Source organism: Rana temporaria, chromosome 3 (assembly GCF_905171775.1).
Source record: "Rana temporaria chromosome 3, aRanTem1.1, whole genome shotgun sequence".
In the NCBI taxonomy this organism is placed as follows: Eukaryota; Metazoa; Chordata; class Amphibia; order Anura; family Ranidae; genus Rana; species Rana temporaria.
Window position 1 is genome coordinate 434,717,165 of NC_053491.1, and position 14,825 is coordinate 434,731,989.

A 14,825-nucleotide genomic window follows, 5' to 3' on the forward strand; every position below is an offset into this window, starting at 1 on the left:
AGAGCCATACCTTTGCTTTTTAGCCACAAGTCCATGGATTATGTATTTGTACTTATACTGAAGGAAGCTTTGCCTGTTTTGCAGGTATAACAACTATTTGCTTATACCACCCAGCTGGATGGTGATCCCAGGCTCTCCAATAACACACTAGACTATGAACATTAATATATTTACATATCCTTAACAAGCAGTAATAGAGTTTTAAACAAGCCATTGCTGACCTCTCTAGCTGCATGTAGTGTGAAGTAATTCATTCTCAAAGATCAAAGATTGCAACAGACTGTACATGTTTTATTCTACACATTATGCATTGCACAGCGAGCTATGTAGTGTCCTTCAGGAAGCAACCTACCAATGTAGCGCATGGTGTGGTGTGCTGCCAAAAAATGGTGCATGCACCACAATGCCAAGAGTTGGATAGCACTGCAATGTATGTTCATTAAAAAGGTGTGTTAGAATGTCATTGAAAACGGCACCACATCACAGTGCAAATTACATATCACAGTGCATTTAATGTGTGCTGTTAATTGTGGTAAAGCACATAGTAGTGCCATAATAACTTGGTGCGAACAGGCCCTAAAGTCAGGTTTAAATTTATTTCAAACAGCTTACACACATCTGCTGGAAAAACAACTGCTGAGCTGCCAAGATTTTGCTGTGATTTAAAGTAGTAATGAAAAAACTTAGATGTCAGTGTCTGTGTTGTGAACTTTAAAGACAGATTTCCCCACGATGCCTATAGCTACATGAGTGAATGAGGGCTTGTTTTAAAGTAATTTCACTGCTTCCAGCCTGCACAGTTTATCCTCATATGCTAGGCCATGCACTTGTTGATAGTTTGTTTTGATAGACCAAAACACAGGTCTTTACATTCCTCATTAGTCAGGACCAGTAGTGTATTTAGGTTTTGTCTTGCCCTAGGCCTGACTAAACTCGTGCACCCCCTTATTTAAATATGACCCACCCCTTCCTGTCAAGGCCACACCCCTTTCTGTTTAAGACCCACCCTGAAATTTTCGAGTCGGGGCACTAGTTCCTAGGGCAGGGATATGCAATTAGCGGACCTCCAGCTGTTGCAAAACTACAAGTCCCATCATGCTTCTGCCTCTGAGTGTTATGCTTGTGGCTGTCAGAGTCTTGCTATGCCTCATGGGATTTTTAGTTCTGCAACATCTGGAGGTCTGCTTATTGCATATCCCCGTCCTAGGGCCTGGGGGGGGGGGGGTTGGATTCCTTTAATTTGCATATATTTAATCTCACTTCCTGTTTGGCTATGGGGCAGGAAGTGAAGGGAAATCTCTGCAATGGGACAGGGATGATAAAAAATAAACTAACAGGGTCTATAACCCTCCCTTACTCTATCAGAAATGGAAAAAAAAATATAATTTTATGGAGAGGACTAAGAAGATATAACCATGCCAATGGTACATCAGAAAACATATAGCACAGTGAGGAAGGTTTGTGGTCCAGGATGATAGGACAGTCAAAATTAGAAGCAGCTTGCGTTACACTTACAGTGTAGCAAAAGCCGTCGGGGACTCTTTCCGTGCTGCCCCCCTGCAAAGTGCTGCCCTAGGCCTGGGCCTTGTTGGCCTAGGCCAGGATACAGCGTTGCTCAGGACTACATTATACTAGGTTATTTTACTTGTGTTTGGGTGTTGGGTCTTTTGGATGTTCCTGCTTCTCCCCGTGGTTCGATTGTTCTATGTTTTGCTTGACCTTGTGAATGTTTTAACGAATATTCACTCTGAGCAGCCACAAACTTTTAGAGCACTCCTGAGATGTCTGTTTTTTTTGATTGTAGACTTTGTTGTTGCCATCTCAACCCAGTTTTTTGGCATTCAAATGACTCCCAGCTTGTGTTACAGTGGGTAGTGGAAATCAAAATGCAGATACTAGTCTGCAAGGGTAGGTTTTATATAGACTTCAATATCCAAGCCACCCTAATGCTGCGTACACACCATCACTTTATGTGATGAAAAAAACCGACATTTTTTGTGAAGTAAAAAAACTACGTTTTTGAAACTTCATTTTCAAAAACGACGTTGCCTACACACCATCGTTTTTTCAAAATGCTCTAGCAAAGCGAGGTTACGTTCAGCACTCTTTTCCATTGAAGCTTGCTTGTAGGCGGGATTAGTAGGGTAGAAACGGGAGTGAGTGTGGCGGTGGTCGGTGAGGTGCGGAGAGAGGATGAACCATTTGGAGCTGGCTGTCATCGTCCCCCAGAGGTAACCTGTCCTATTTGGAATCCCTAAGGAATTAAAAGGCTGCGGCTGGGTTATAGCCAATTGACCGAATTGCTTGCCCTCTGTTAAGCGGCTTATTTTTCCGGTGGAGGGTGCACTTATTGTTTATATGTCACTTGGTGGTGTGGACCGTAGGAGTTTTTTTCTGCAAGGAAACAATCTACATACCATATGTTTACCACCTAAGGAGCATACCTATATGGACTTTCGTGTAATAACTTACTGAATCTATATGGACTTTTCTTTTATCACACTCTCAGAGTTTGTTGATTTCAATTGACTTTTATTTTGTGGCGCAGCTTTTATTGTTTCTTATTGCTTCATAACTTGCTTCTGAGCATGCGCGGGTTTAAAAACGTTGTGCTTCAATTTTTTTGTTGTCGTTTTTCACAAGACATAAAACGACGTTTTCCCCACACATGGTCATTTTAATTGACGTTTTTAAAAACGTCGTTTTTTTCATCACATAAAGTGATGGTGTGTACGCGGCATAAGTCCTTAACCTATAAAGTACTATCCAAAAAGGGTAACTTGTTATTCTTTGTCTTTCTTGTCTCATATTTCTAATTATATCATGAGGGTGATCCACCTCAGGTGGTAAATACATTAGGTACACCACTGGCTAGCTGATGTTTTCTAGCATGCTGGGTTTTATTGTGACTGGCATGACACAATTTAATTTGCATCTAAGCACTCATTAATTCTTATTATAAGGGCTGTGCTAGAGAATTTATAGTCTAACGTTATCCATTCAGCACTGTATGTAATTAATATGAAAAAAAGATAAACAAAACCTATGCTGTGTTAATGGTGTGATGAACTGAGATCCATTCATTCCAGTGCTGCTATTTCAGTTTAGAAATGTAGATGATTCTGAGCTCTTAAAATGTAAGCGTAGGCAGATATAAAAGACTCCAGTTATACATTACAAATACTCAAAGCTGAACTTCAGGCACAAAAACCTTAGTTTAAATATTCCTCAATAGCCACAAAGGATATAAATCCACTTTCTGTGCACCAAATGCCGCTGTGAACCCAGTAACCCAGTTACATCATCACTGTGCTCTGCATGTGCAGAGCTGTGGGAGGGACTCTCTAAAGGTTGCCTGCAGAAAATTACAGGAAGGGGCGGAGACAAGACCAGTCACCCTGCACAAGGAGAGAGAGCTACAGTGAGTGGTCTTTATTAGAGGAAGATCCTGCACAAGATCTCGAGGCAATGTTTCATACTAGATTACTGTATAGATCTGGAAGAAATACACAAAGTACCCCATGGAGTTGATTTACTAATGCTGGAGAGCGCAAAATGTGGTGCAGCTCTGCAAAGAAACCAATCAGCTTTCAGGTTTGAGGCCGGGTTCAAACTGGTACGACACAACAGTCATACTACTTTGGATCTGACTTTGCCCTGCAACTATAAGTCCGACATGCGTCCGTCTTCAGTGAACAGGGATCCGACTTTGATCCCCGACAATACCAGGAACTGTGTCTTGTATGAATCTTTAGGGGGAGCTCCATGCAAAATGTTAAAAAAATCGGCATGTGTTCCCCCTCCAGGAGCATCCCAGGCCATTCGGTCTGGTATGGATTTTAAGAGGAACCCCCTACGCCGAAAAAAAAAAACACGTGGGGGTCCCCCCAAAGTCCATACCAGACCCTTATCCGAACACACAGCCCGGTTGGTCAGGAAAGGGTGTGGGGATGAGCGAGAGCCCCCCTCCTGAACCATACAAGGCCGCATGCACTCAACATTGGGGAACGGGTGCTTTAGGGCAGGGGGGCCCTGCGCCCCCCACCATAAAGCACATTGTCCCCATGTTGATGACCACAAGGGCCTCTTCCCGCAACCCTGGCTATTGGTTGTCGGGGTCTGTGGGTGGGGGGCTTATCGGAATCTGGGAGACCCTTTAATAATTGGGCCCCCAGATCCTTTCCCCCCACCCTATGTGAATGAGTATGGGGTACAATGTACCCCTACCCATTCACCTGAAAAAAGCATCAAAAAATAAAACACACTAAACTGGTTTTCAAAGTAATTTATTAAGCAGCTCTGGAGGGTCTCTTCCGACTTCTTCTCCCGTCTCCGGATCTTCTCCGCTCTCTCTCCAGCTTTTCTCTGCTCTCTCTCTGGTTCTTCTTCCTCTGTCTTCTGCCGGGTCTCCTCCGCTATCTTCTGCTCGTTTGCCCGCTCTTTTGCTTGCTCTTGCCCGGTCTTCTCCATTGTCTTCTTCTCTCTGCTCTTCTTCCAATGTTGATGCAACGCTCTCTCCTGTTCTAATGCCCGATGTGGGGTCACCGAAGTCACACCCCTTATGATGTCACTACCCATAATGCCCCTAGGCGGTGACATCATAAGGGACAGGGCCTCCTGATGATATCACACGTGACCCTGCCCCATGCCAATATAAATAGTGGCACAGCTCGCATTAGAGCGGGACAGAGCGTTGCGCCAACATCAGAAGAAGAGCAGAGGGAAGAAGACAACGGAGAAAACCGGGCAAGAGCGAGCAAAAGAGCGGGCAAAAGAGCAGAAGATAGCTTAAGAGACCCGACAGAAGACAGAGGGAGAAGAACCGGAGAGAGATCGGAGAAGAGCCAGAGAGGGGAGAAGAGACCCCCATAACTGCTTAATAAATTACTTTAAAAACCTGTGTAGTGTGTGAAACTTTTTTTCAGATGAATGGGTAAGGGTTCAATACCATACTCATTCACATATGGTGGGGGGCCTCCCACTCGCAGACCCCAACAACCAATGGCCAGGGTTGTCAACATGGGGGCAAGGTGCTTTGGGGTGGGTGCTTTGGGGCAGGGGGCACCTGTCGGAGAGTTTGTCGTACCAGTGTGAACTTGGTCTTATTGCCAGAGCTTAATTGAACAAGCTAAAGTTAGAAGCTGATTGGCTACCATGCACAGCTGTTTCATATTTTGCAGCTTTTCAGTTTTAGTAAATCAACCCCCAAATCTCTCTTTGTGCTAGCTTTTTGTACATCAGCATTTAGACTGGAACAAGGAGGGTCAGCACACAGTCCACAGAGCAGACTGAGCTCCCAACTGACAGTGCCGAGTGATAGTTCCAGTGCTGATGTCACTGTCCAGAGCCAGTGGAGTTGGACACTTGCCTGCATATAAATACCCTAAGTTGGGTATTGATCGTTTCAGTTGTTGGTGAGGGGGCATTCATCAATATGGCACAGATTGGTGGCATGGGCAGTGGAAAGACAATAACGTACTTTATGTAAAGGATAACTCCACTTTAGGGGGGAAAAAAAGCAAATAAAAAAATAAATAATATAGCATATACAATTGTGACTCAAGTTATATGGTAATTAAATGTTATTTAAAATGACCATTCCTTTTTCAATCTGCAGCGCTATAATTTCCTGTAAAATGCTAGTGTACACAACACCCCCCAGAAACATAATTTCCTGCTTGTATGATTGGCTTACTGATTTTCTCAGACGTCTGCACTATGTTACAAGTCAGATATCAGGCATCCCCTGCAACAAAAATTTCATTTTTCGTGAGTTACTCCCAAAAGAGAATCACATCTAAAGAGATGCAGACCCTGTAATTTTCCTAATTAGAGCGCTGCAGGTGCAGCAGGTGATTGATAATTATGAAACCACTCCCATTAGCTTTATTCCCACATGGACACAAAAACACACAGTGATTTCTTCAGAATAACAAAAGGTAGGAATCTGACACAAAGTTTGTTAAAATTCTTATAATATACATAGATCACCCAGATGGGATGTTTTTTTCTCAAAAAAAAAAGGAAGAGTCAGAGCCGGTTCACACAGGGTCGGCACGACTTGAGAGGCGACTTGCAAAATTACTTCTGTATTGAAGTCAATGCAAGTCGCCCCGAGTCGCCCCCAAAGTCGTACAAGAATCTTTTTTTAAGTCAGAGCGACTTGCGTCGTTCTATTGAATAGAGCGGAGTTCGACTTGTCAGGTGGCTGAGTCGCCTGACGAGTCGCCCCTGTGTGAACCAGCTCTTACTCTTTCAAAATAAATCTGTTTGGCGAGGCCAGAGTCACTTTAAGAGGCTTTTGTTTAGGTTTGAAAAATATGTATTGCTTTTTCAACAGCTCAATTTTGTCAATTAAATTGAGTATAAAAGTTCCAAGATAGTAGAGTTCATGGACAGTTATAAAACATATGTACAATATACTAATTAAAACGCAAAACTATTTGTTCAAACCTCAAACAAGCCTAATATTATAAATACACCACAACCTAATGATAATAAGAGGCTTTTATGAAATATGAATAAAGTGTACTGCTTTGTATCTAGTATATTGAGCGTAATATGTTTCTTCATGTATGGTAATTCAATGGCCCCTTCATTAAACCTCTATAGGCAGCAAGCATGAGCTGAATCCTTCAGTCACAAGTCCTAACTGAATTGCAAAACCACTGCTCACCCCTCTTCAGCCTCCACTCCACACCCCAAAAAAACAAGCCATGCATGGAGTGATGTGATTACGGGCTGGTTGTAGCTTGGGAACACCACTAGTTTTACTCCAGTCTAGTTCTGGTTGGGTGGAGGTAGGACTAGCCAGGGGGTTGGGCTAGCAAGTCAATAGTTAAATAGTAATGTAGACTAGGCAGGACAGCATAATCTGAGCATTTTCCTGTGACTAAGGTGCCGTCTCCATTGGCCATGGCGTCCTAGGTCATGACCTATGTGTCTGGGCTGGCCATCCAGCTTTGGAGTTACTTGGAATCACTTCCCATTCTATAAATTACATCCCTTTTGTTTAAATGAAAAGAAAAACTCATCAACAGCCAACAAGTGAGGTTGTATCGCTGTACATTTATTTTGAGGTCGAGGATTAGGAATTGGTGGAAATAAAAATTGAGATAATGGTAAAAGCAATTATTTGGATTTCTGCTGGAAATTGGGTTGGTTCAGGCTAAAGTACACAGACAATTGATCTGTCAAAGTTTTCTTTCCCCTATTTGTTATTTCTCAACGCCGATGTTGAATTTTTAGTTTTTGTTTTTCATAGCTTTTTGTACATCAGTGTCTGATCTTTTTTGTTTAGTTTTTGATAAATCAGGAATAAATTGATTAGGAAAGTTCCTGTCCATTTGTGTTTGCTGGCCAAGGAGAAATACTAATTGACTTCCATTTGTTCTAGTTCATTTATTTTGACCTTTACATTGCTGAGCTGACACAGTGGTATCACATCATGTCAGTTTGTTAGTAATTGTTACACAAGTCCATTACCTCCTTTCCTTTCAGCTGCCTGGTTTGTACAGTAGATTAAAATTTTCCAGACGCAGTTGTTGTTGTAGTGAGCAGTGACCCAACCTTCTGCGCCTAAAAGAAGAACAGGCTTTATATACAGACTTTATAAGCAAAGTGTTCTATCGTAGATTGCAATATAAAAATAAAAATGTTGGAGATAATTTTCCTTTGCAAAGTTTATTTTGAGGGGTAAGCATTCAAAAACGCTTACGTCTCTATTTAAAAAGCAACCCCTTATGTTATGGATATGAGTGGAGGGGAAGACGATTGTAGTCCAACTTTTGAGAGTAGTCTGCTCATCCATAGATACAGTGAGGTGAGCAAGTGTTGTCACCCTAGGACAAGAAGTTTGTTACTGGTAGGATCACCAGGTAAGAGTAAAGAAATAAAGCTTTGTAGCCCTCTTTAAGGGAGAGCGTATGAGAAATGACCAATGAAAAATATTAAGAGCTGCATATAAACTCTATTGCAATAAATACGCTTACTTACTAATATACTGGAAGGTGACCACTACACACATACTGTAGGACATACTGTAGGACAGACCTAGCTATCTGGCACTGCGCATCTGAGATAATAACAACAGGACAGAGATAAGTCTGTCACAAGGATTCAGATACACACTAAAGAAGCTATGGGCAGCTGCAGTTAAACTAATAGAACATAGGAATACATGTCTAATAGTCTCTGCTTCTGGTCTGGATGACATATAGCAAGCAGCAGCATTCCCTGAGTGTAAAAGCATCACATGGCTCAGTTCCCTGTGTCTACTTCCTAAAAACGTCCCTTAATCTAGCATCACAGTCCTCTAATGTCGATTTCTGATCCAGGTAGCAAGGACAGGACATACCTGTCTGTAACCAACTAACACTGTGGCAATAAATAAGCAAAAGCTATTTACAAATACAGACAGTAGAAGGCAGCAGATCCCTACAGCATGAAAAAGAAAATTGAGTGCTGCCACTGGCAAACTGAAATATATTACATTTTTGTTTTTGGGTTTGGATCGGCTTTAAGACTTTGCCATATAAAATGTGAATGGAGCTACCAGAAAGAGATGCTGATTTCCATTTCAGCAAATAATAACTTGAACTGTTTAGGCAAAGAGCACTATTGTAATCTTGGATTGCATAACTCTTTAATAAATAATGACATCAGAAATAATGTATTCTTGGTATAGGTTTAAATATAAAGAAACTGCTATTTTTATTGTACGTGTACTTGTCTGGCTAGATCTCTTCTTAGCTTAAATAGGCCACGATAGAGGGTGGAAAGGCTTACAAGAAAGGCATAGATGATGTCACGTTAGTAGTTATAATAAGACATTACCACAAATATAATAGGAGGTTCAAGGCTGCCAACCTGCCTCCAGTGCATTTCGGTTGGATCCTTGTGTTCTGATTTTATGGATTTTTGCTGATGAAAGTGTGTGCTTACAATTTACTCACATTGGCACTATACACCTGGGGTATAGGTAAAACAGGAGAGTTGGTCAAGGAAACAGGCTTGACTTGACTCTTTGCATTTCCTTGTTTATGTAGAGAATAGCCCCTTTAGAGTACTGTTAAAGCCTGTCTCTTTCCTTCTCCACACTTCCCTTCTACTTTGCAGTTTTAATCCTATGTCCCTATTCACTTATTGAGTGGTTTGTGGAGCTTACAGAAGGTGTTGATTTTACAACCTACCTAAACTGGCAGGTTCAGGGCCTGACAATTGACCACACCCCCCAATACTGGAATTTCAGCTCTGTGTTTAGATTAGAGATTCAAAGTTTGAAAGACACTGCTGGTAAGAGAGAGGAGGGTGGTATGAGCTTCTGAATCAATGCCGGGAATATGGAGCAAGGCGATCTCAGCTGCTGGGACAATAACTTGGACAACTTCCATGCTTTTGATGCTTAGCCTGGCCACAGGTTCACTTTAAAACCGAATCGGAATATCTAACTCTAATCTAACGCCTAAACCCTAATTTAAACCTTTAACCACTTCAGCCAGGTAGGTTTTACCCCCTTCCTGAACAGAGAACTTTTTTAAAATTTGACACTGCATCGCTTTAACTGGTAATTGCACGGTCATGCAATGCTATACCCAAACTAATGCGTATTTTCCCCCCCAAAAATAGAGCATTCTTTTGGTGCTATTTGATTACATCTGCGGTTTTCTTTTTTGCGCTATGCACAAAAAAAGTGCGACAATTGAAAAAAAATATATATATATTTTTTACTTTTTGCTATAATATCTCCAAAAATGTTTTTAAAAAACAGATTTCTTCATCAGTTTAGGCCAGGGGTCTCCAAACATTCTAAACAAAGGGCCAGTTTATTGTCCGTCAGACTCTTGGAGGGCCGGATTTTAGCCAGCGGGAGTGAAAATTTTCCTGGTATCAGAGTAAACATCTGGTATTAGGGGGAGGAATAGTGCCCCATTGCTGGTATCATAGGGAGGAATAATGCCCCATTTGTGGTGTCAGTGAGAGAAATGGTGCTCCATTGTCGGTGTCGGATGGCAGAAGAGTGTCTCGTATCATTGGGAGGGAGAGTGCTCCAAGGGCCGGATAAAGGCAAGCAAAGGGCCGCATCCGGCCCTCGGGCCGCAGTTTGGAGACCACTGGTTTAGGCCATTATATATTCTTCTACATATTTTTGGTAAAAAAAATTGCAATAAGCGTATATTGATTGGTTTGTGCAAAAGTTATAGCATCTACAAACTATGGGAAATGTTTTATTTTATGGCATTTTTTTTTTACTAGTAATGGTGATCTGCGTATTTTAGTGGTATTGCGACATTGTGATGGGCAGATCATACACTTTTGACCCATTTCTGCCACCATTGAGATTTATACAGCGACCACTGCTATAAAAATGCACTAATTACTGTGTAAATGATACTGGTAGGGAAGGGGTTAACACTAGGGGGCGATCAAGGTGTTAACTGCGTGTTCCCTCAGTGTGTTCTAACTGTGTGGGATAGGACTGAGTAGGAGAGGAGACATATCGCTGTTCCTACTTACTAGGAACAAACAACATGTCTCCTCTCTTCTGTAATGTGGGCGGGCGGCTCCTACAGGCACAGGGACATACGTGTGCGTCGCTGCCTTCATCCGGGTTCAGGCCACATGTGCGATTCATGCCCGGAACCTGCAGATTGGCTGTGGCCCATCACAGCCCAGAGCCCTGTATTGACAAACTACACAGGGCTCTGTAGAGAGGGAATGGTCTTTTTGTTTCTTCTCCCTGCAAAGTTTTAGTAAAAAACAGCATATAATACACACATTGAACCTTGTTAGGCATACGCTTAACCCCTTGATTACCCAAGATGTTAACCCTATCCCTGCCAGCGTCATTAGTACAGTGACAGTGTATAGCATTATCATTGATCACTGTATTAGTGTCACTGGTGATGTCAGTGGCAGTTAGTCAGTTCCCTCCTGCGTCAGTTAGTGTCAGGTTTTCCCACCGCTCTATAAGTCACTGATCACCGTCATTATTAATATACAGTAAAAAAATAAATAAAAATTCCAGTATAGTTTTTAGATGCTATAATTTTCACACAAACCTATCAATATACACTTATTGGGATTTTTTTTTAACAAAGACATGTAGCAGGATACACTCTAGACAAAATTTATGAAGAAATAAGATTTTTTTACATATGTTTTATAGCAGAAACCCATAGCAGAAAGTATTGTTCTTTTTTTTATTTTTTTTTATAATTATTGTCCTTTTTCGTTTATATAGTAAAAAAAATAAAAACACTTAAAGTAAGTGTGGATAAAATTATATAAATGTCATTTGGGTACAGCGTAGCATGACTGCGCAATTACCAGTTAAGGTAGCGCAGTGCTAAATTGCAAAAAAATGGCCTGGCCATGAAAGGGGTAAAGCCTTCTGTAGCGCCCCCTTACTTCCAGTATGGGCACTACGCTAAAGTTAGTGGGGAATGGGAGAGTTATTCTTGCTCCCATTCACAATTTGTCAAATTTGGGCTGCTGTCATTCTGGAAATGTCCTGTAGGTCAGCCTGCGCTCCAGGGGTGTTGTTTCCACCCCTGGGCGACAGGTGGCGCTAGAGGGGTTCTGGCAGAGCAATTTTCCCCAGCAGCCAATTAGAGGAGTTTTCCCTTACGGGGAATGCTGTGGGGGAGAGTATATCTGTGGCTGACGCCATATTTATTGGTTCTTCCCACGGGTTCCAGGTTCCAGGTGCAGCATCCACCTTTAGGGTACGCGCATCCAACGGACCCCGGCAATGGCCTTCCAGGCCGGGGTCAAATGCTATGCGGAGCTCTATGTTGCCGAGAGGGGCCCCAGTGACTTACTGGGTCCCCAGTTCTATTGAGAGGATCCCAGGCTGGATGCCGTTCGATTGGGGGGTCGGCTTGAGGAGAACCCAGAGGCAGGTTGTCCAACAGGGCTTGAACGAACCAATCGGGGATCTGGTGACCGGAATGCTGACAGGTATGCTTTGCTGTCATCCGGTGACCTATGCTAAAACCTACTGGGAGGATTCGCTCAATTCGTCCATTTAGCTCATTCAAGTAATTGGCCTGTGGCAGAGGCCCTAGAGTTAGGTCTGTGAGAGAGATCTGTTCCTCCCAGCAATCTAGAGTGAGGCTTCATTTGCCAGGCTTGTGACAGGAGTCTGTCCGGGGGCACTTCACTCACTCTGGCTAGAGTGGCGACGAACTGTAATTTGGTACCACTGAGAGCACGATTGCTCGGTTCTTTTTCCAGGCCTGATACTGCAAAGTTCTCCCTTTTTCTTCATCATCCTTTTCTTCCTATTTGATGTTGATGTTGGCCGTGTTGGCCTGGAAATAAAGCATTGGAAAACCTCTATTCCTTGTCTGGACATTCACTCAATACTCTGTTCTCCAACTGCACCCCTAGACAGCACTAAGGTAACTTAATACGCCAATCCCAACAACAAATCAGCGGCTCCTGAGGTTGTAGCGCTACACTTCTATAGCTCAAGTGGCTATGTCTGGGGCCAGGGCATAAAGGAGAACATTTCTTTTAATGCCCCACAACAAAAATTCTTGTTGAAATCAATGTATTGGCAAAAAATAATGCAATTCTGTTACATGGAGCAGAGGAAGCACCTACGTACTTCAGTGTGATGGGACCATCTGTAAGGTCTGAGTAGCAAGTAAAAAAATCTATTTGCTTTAAATAGACACATTTAACAATTTTTATTATGCACACCACAGCATCTTGATTAAAAGAAAGGAGTGTATATGTACTCACAACAGCATGTATGTATAAGTATGTATAAGTGTGTGTTTATCAAATTTATACACTTTTATACTCACATTTGTGCTGGGTTATAAAAGTATTTGCATTTTTCCCACACATTGAACAAATGACTCAAATGGAAAGCAGTCAATGGTGACAATTGTAACGCCACAGTGCCAGTCAATGCAATTTGGATGCTTAATGCGCTTAATCTTTAAAAAGCACCACATCGGCTAATTGCAACAATAACAGTATTGATGGCTGCCTGGTAGGGAACTTGTTCTAGCTCCAGGTATGTCTAGACAATAACTGAGATCATAAACTCAATAACATTTTTTTTTGCCCCGTGTAGGACATAACTGCAAATATGCTGTAGAAGGAAAAGAGACTTATTCTTATTGAACTAACTAAAGTGGTTTTCAGCCCCGGCATGAGCTCTTACCGCCTTGTCCTCCAGGTTCCTGTTGTTCATTGATTTTGTCCTTTGTTTAATTATTTCCCTTATGTTTGCCTTCCAGTTAAAAAGTAATTTTCGGCAAACAAATCTAAGATTGTTTTTAGTGTCAATAAAGGTCAGGGGTGGCCCAGAATAAAAAATGAAAGCCAGCATCTTATGTTTTCGAAGCAAAAACTCTTCAAGCTAGAGGGTAGAAGACACCAGTGGCAGATTTTTTTATGCATTAAAGTATTTCTAAATCCATAACTTTTTTGTTTTGGATAAAGTAGAGAAAGGTTGGAAATCTCAACAGTTTATCTTTTGCTGTCTGCATCCCTTTGGAGAGAGCCTCCTTCACTCCAGATACAAGAACAAGTGCGAGCAACCTCTTTAAAGTGGGAGGAAATTTCCCCTTGTGCAACTGTCCCTACATCGAATGTCTCCATTGGAAGATTTTCCCTTGCCTTCAGTTTGGTGGACCATTGCACACATTTGGATTTCCCATCACTTTCTGTCAGTGGCGCTGGTAACTGAGACAAATAGTGAATCTCACTACATCGGACACAGACAGCTATAAAAATAAAATGTTCTAACCCATTCTCACTTACTCCAAAGTATAAAAAACAGTTTTGGCTTTAGATACATCAAAGAAAAACACAACCTTAAAGGGGTTGTAAAGGTGCATTTTTTTCCCCTAAATAGCTTCCTTTACCTTAGTGCAGTCCTCCTTCACTTACCTCATCCTTCGATTTTGCTTTTAAATGTCCTTATTTCTTCTGAGAAATCCTCACTTCCTGTTCTTCTGTCTGTAACTACACACCATAATGCAAGGCTTTCTTCCTGGTGTGGAGAAAGCCTCTTGAGGGGGCGAGCAGGAGTGTCAGGACACCCACTAACACGCAGTTCCTTTCTCTATCTGCAAGTAGAGAGTGTCCTGACACTCCTGCTTGCCCCCTCCCCCCTCAAGAGGCTTTCTCCACACCAGGGAGTAAACCTTGCATTACGGTGTGGAGTTACAGACAGAAGAACAGGAAGTGAGGATTTCTCAGAAGAAATAAGGACATTTAAAAGCAAAATCGAAGGCCATGAGTGGGTGGTCACCGAATAACTGAGGGTGGAACTGCCTAGAAAGTGGGCATGACAGTGGCAGAGCTGCACAGAATGTAGGCATGATGTATGTGAGACCCATCAAAAGGTGGCCTTCGTAGGTGTGGGCTGTGGACAGGGGTGGCATTGTCAACAGGATGAATATATTGGCAAGTATGCATGGCATGGCCTTTTGAGATGGGTCAGAGGGACACCTTTTTAATAAAGGAATATTTTGGCAAAGGAGAAACCCCTGTGAAACTCCCAAACACACGAATCATGATAAATTAAAGTGCAAACTCATTGGGTTTTTTGTCTCCATTTTTCCTTATAGTACCATTGAAAATAACCATTGCAAAAAACTGAAGAATGGTTCAAAAGTTAAGTGCAATATCAATAATTATGGCAATTAAAACAGAACATTTATTTCTGCAGTTCTTTATACCAGAGTTAAAAGAAGGACATTTGAGGAAGAATGAGGTACAAAGGGATTTGGATAAGAAAAAATATGAACAGTCCCTCCAAGTAGGGGGCAGTTGGGAGCTTGCAAAATGGAAATGTTGTA

General features: G+C 42.0%; 1 protein-coding gene and 1 long non-coding RNA gene across 2 annotated transcripts in view; one reads left to right on the forward strand and one right to left on the reverse strand.

The window, feature by feature from the left end:
- The window catches only part of LOC120933266, a 32,406-nt gene extending 19,190 nt beyond the window's left edge, over positions 1–13,216 (reverse strand). Inside the window, exons 1-2 of the long non-coding RNA XR_005748073.1 lie at positions 13,181–13,216; positions 7,486–7,578 (exon numbers count right to left, since the gene is read on the reverse strand). This is a non-coding gene — a long non-coding RNA (uncharacterized LOC120933266). The remainder of the gene's footprint in view (positions 1–7,485; positions 7,579–13,180) is intronic.
- The window catches only part of OLFM2 (olfactomedin 2), a 246,011-nt gene that overhangs the window by 137,645 nt on the left and 93,541 nt on the right, over positions 1–14,825 (forward strand). The gene's annotated exons all lie outside the window — the stretch shown is intronic.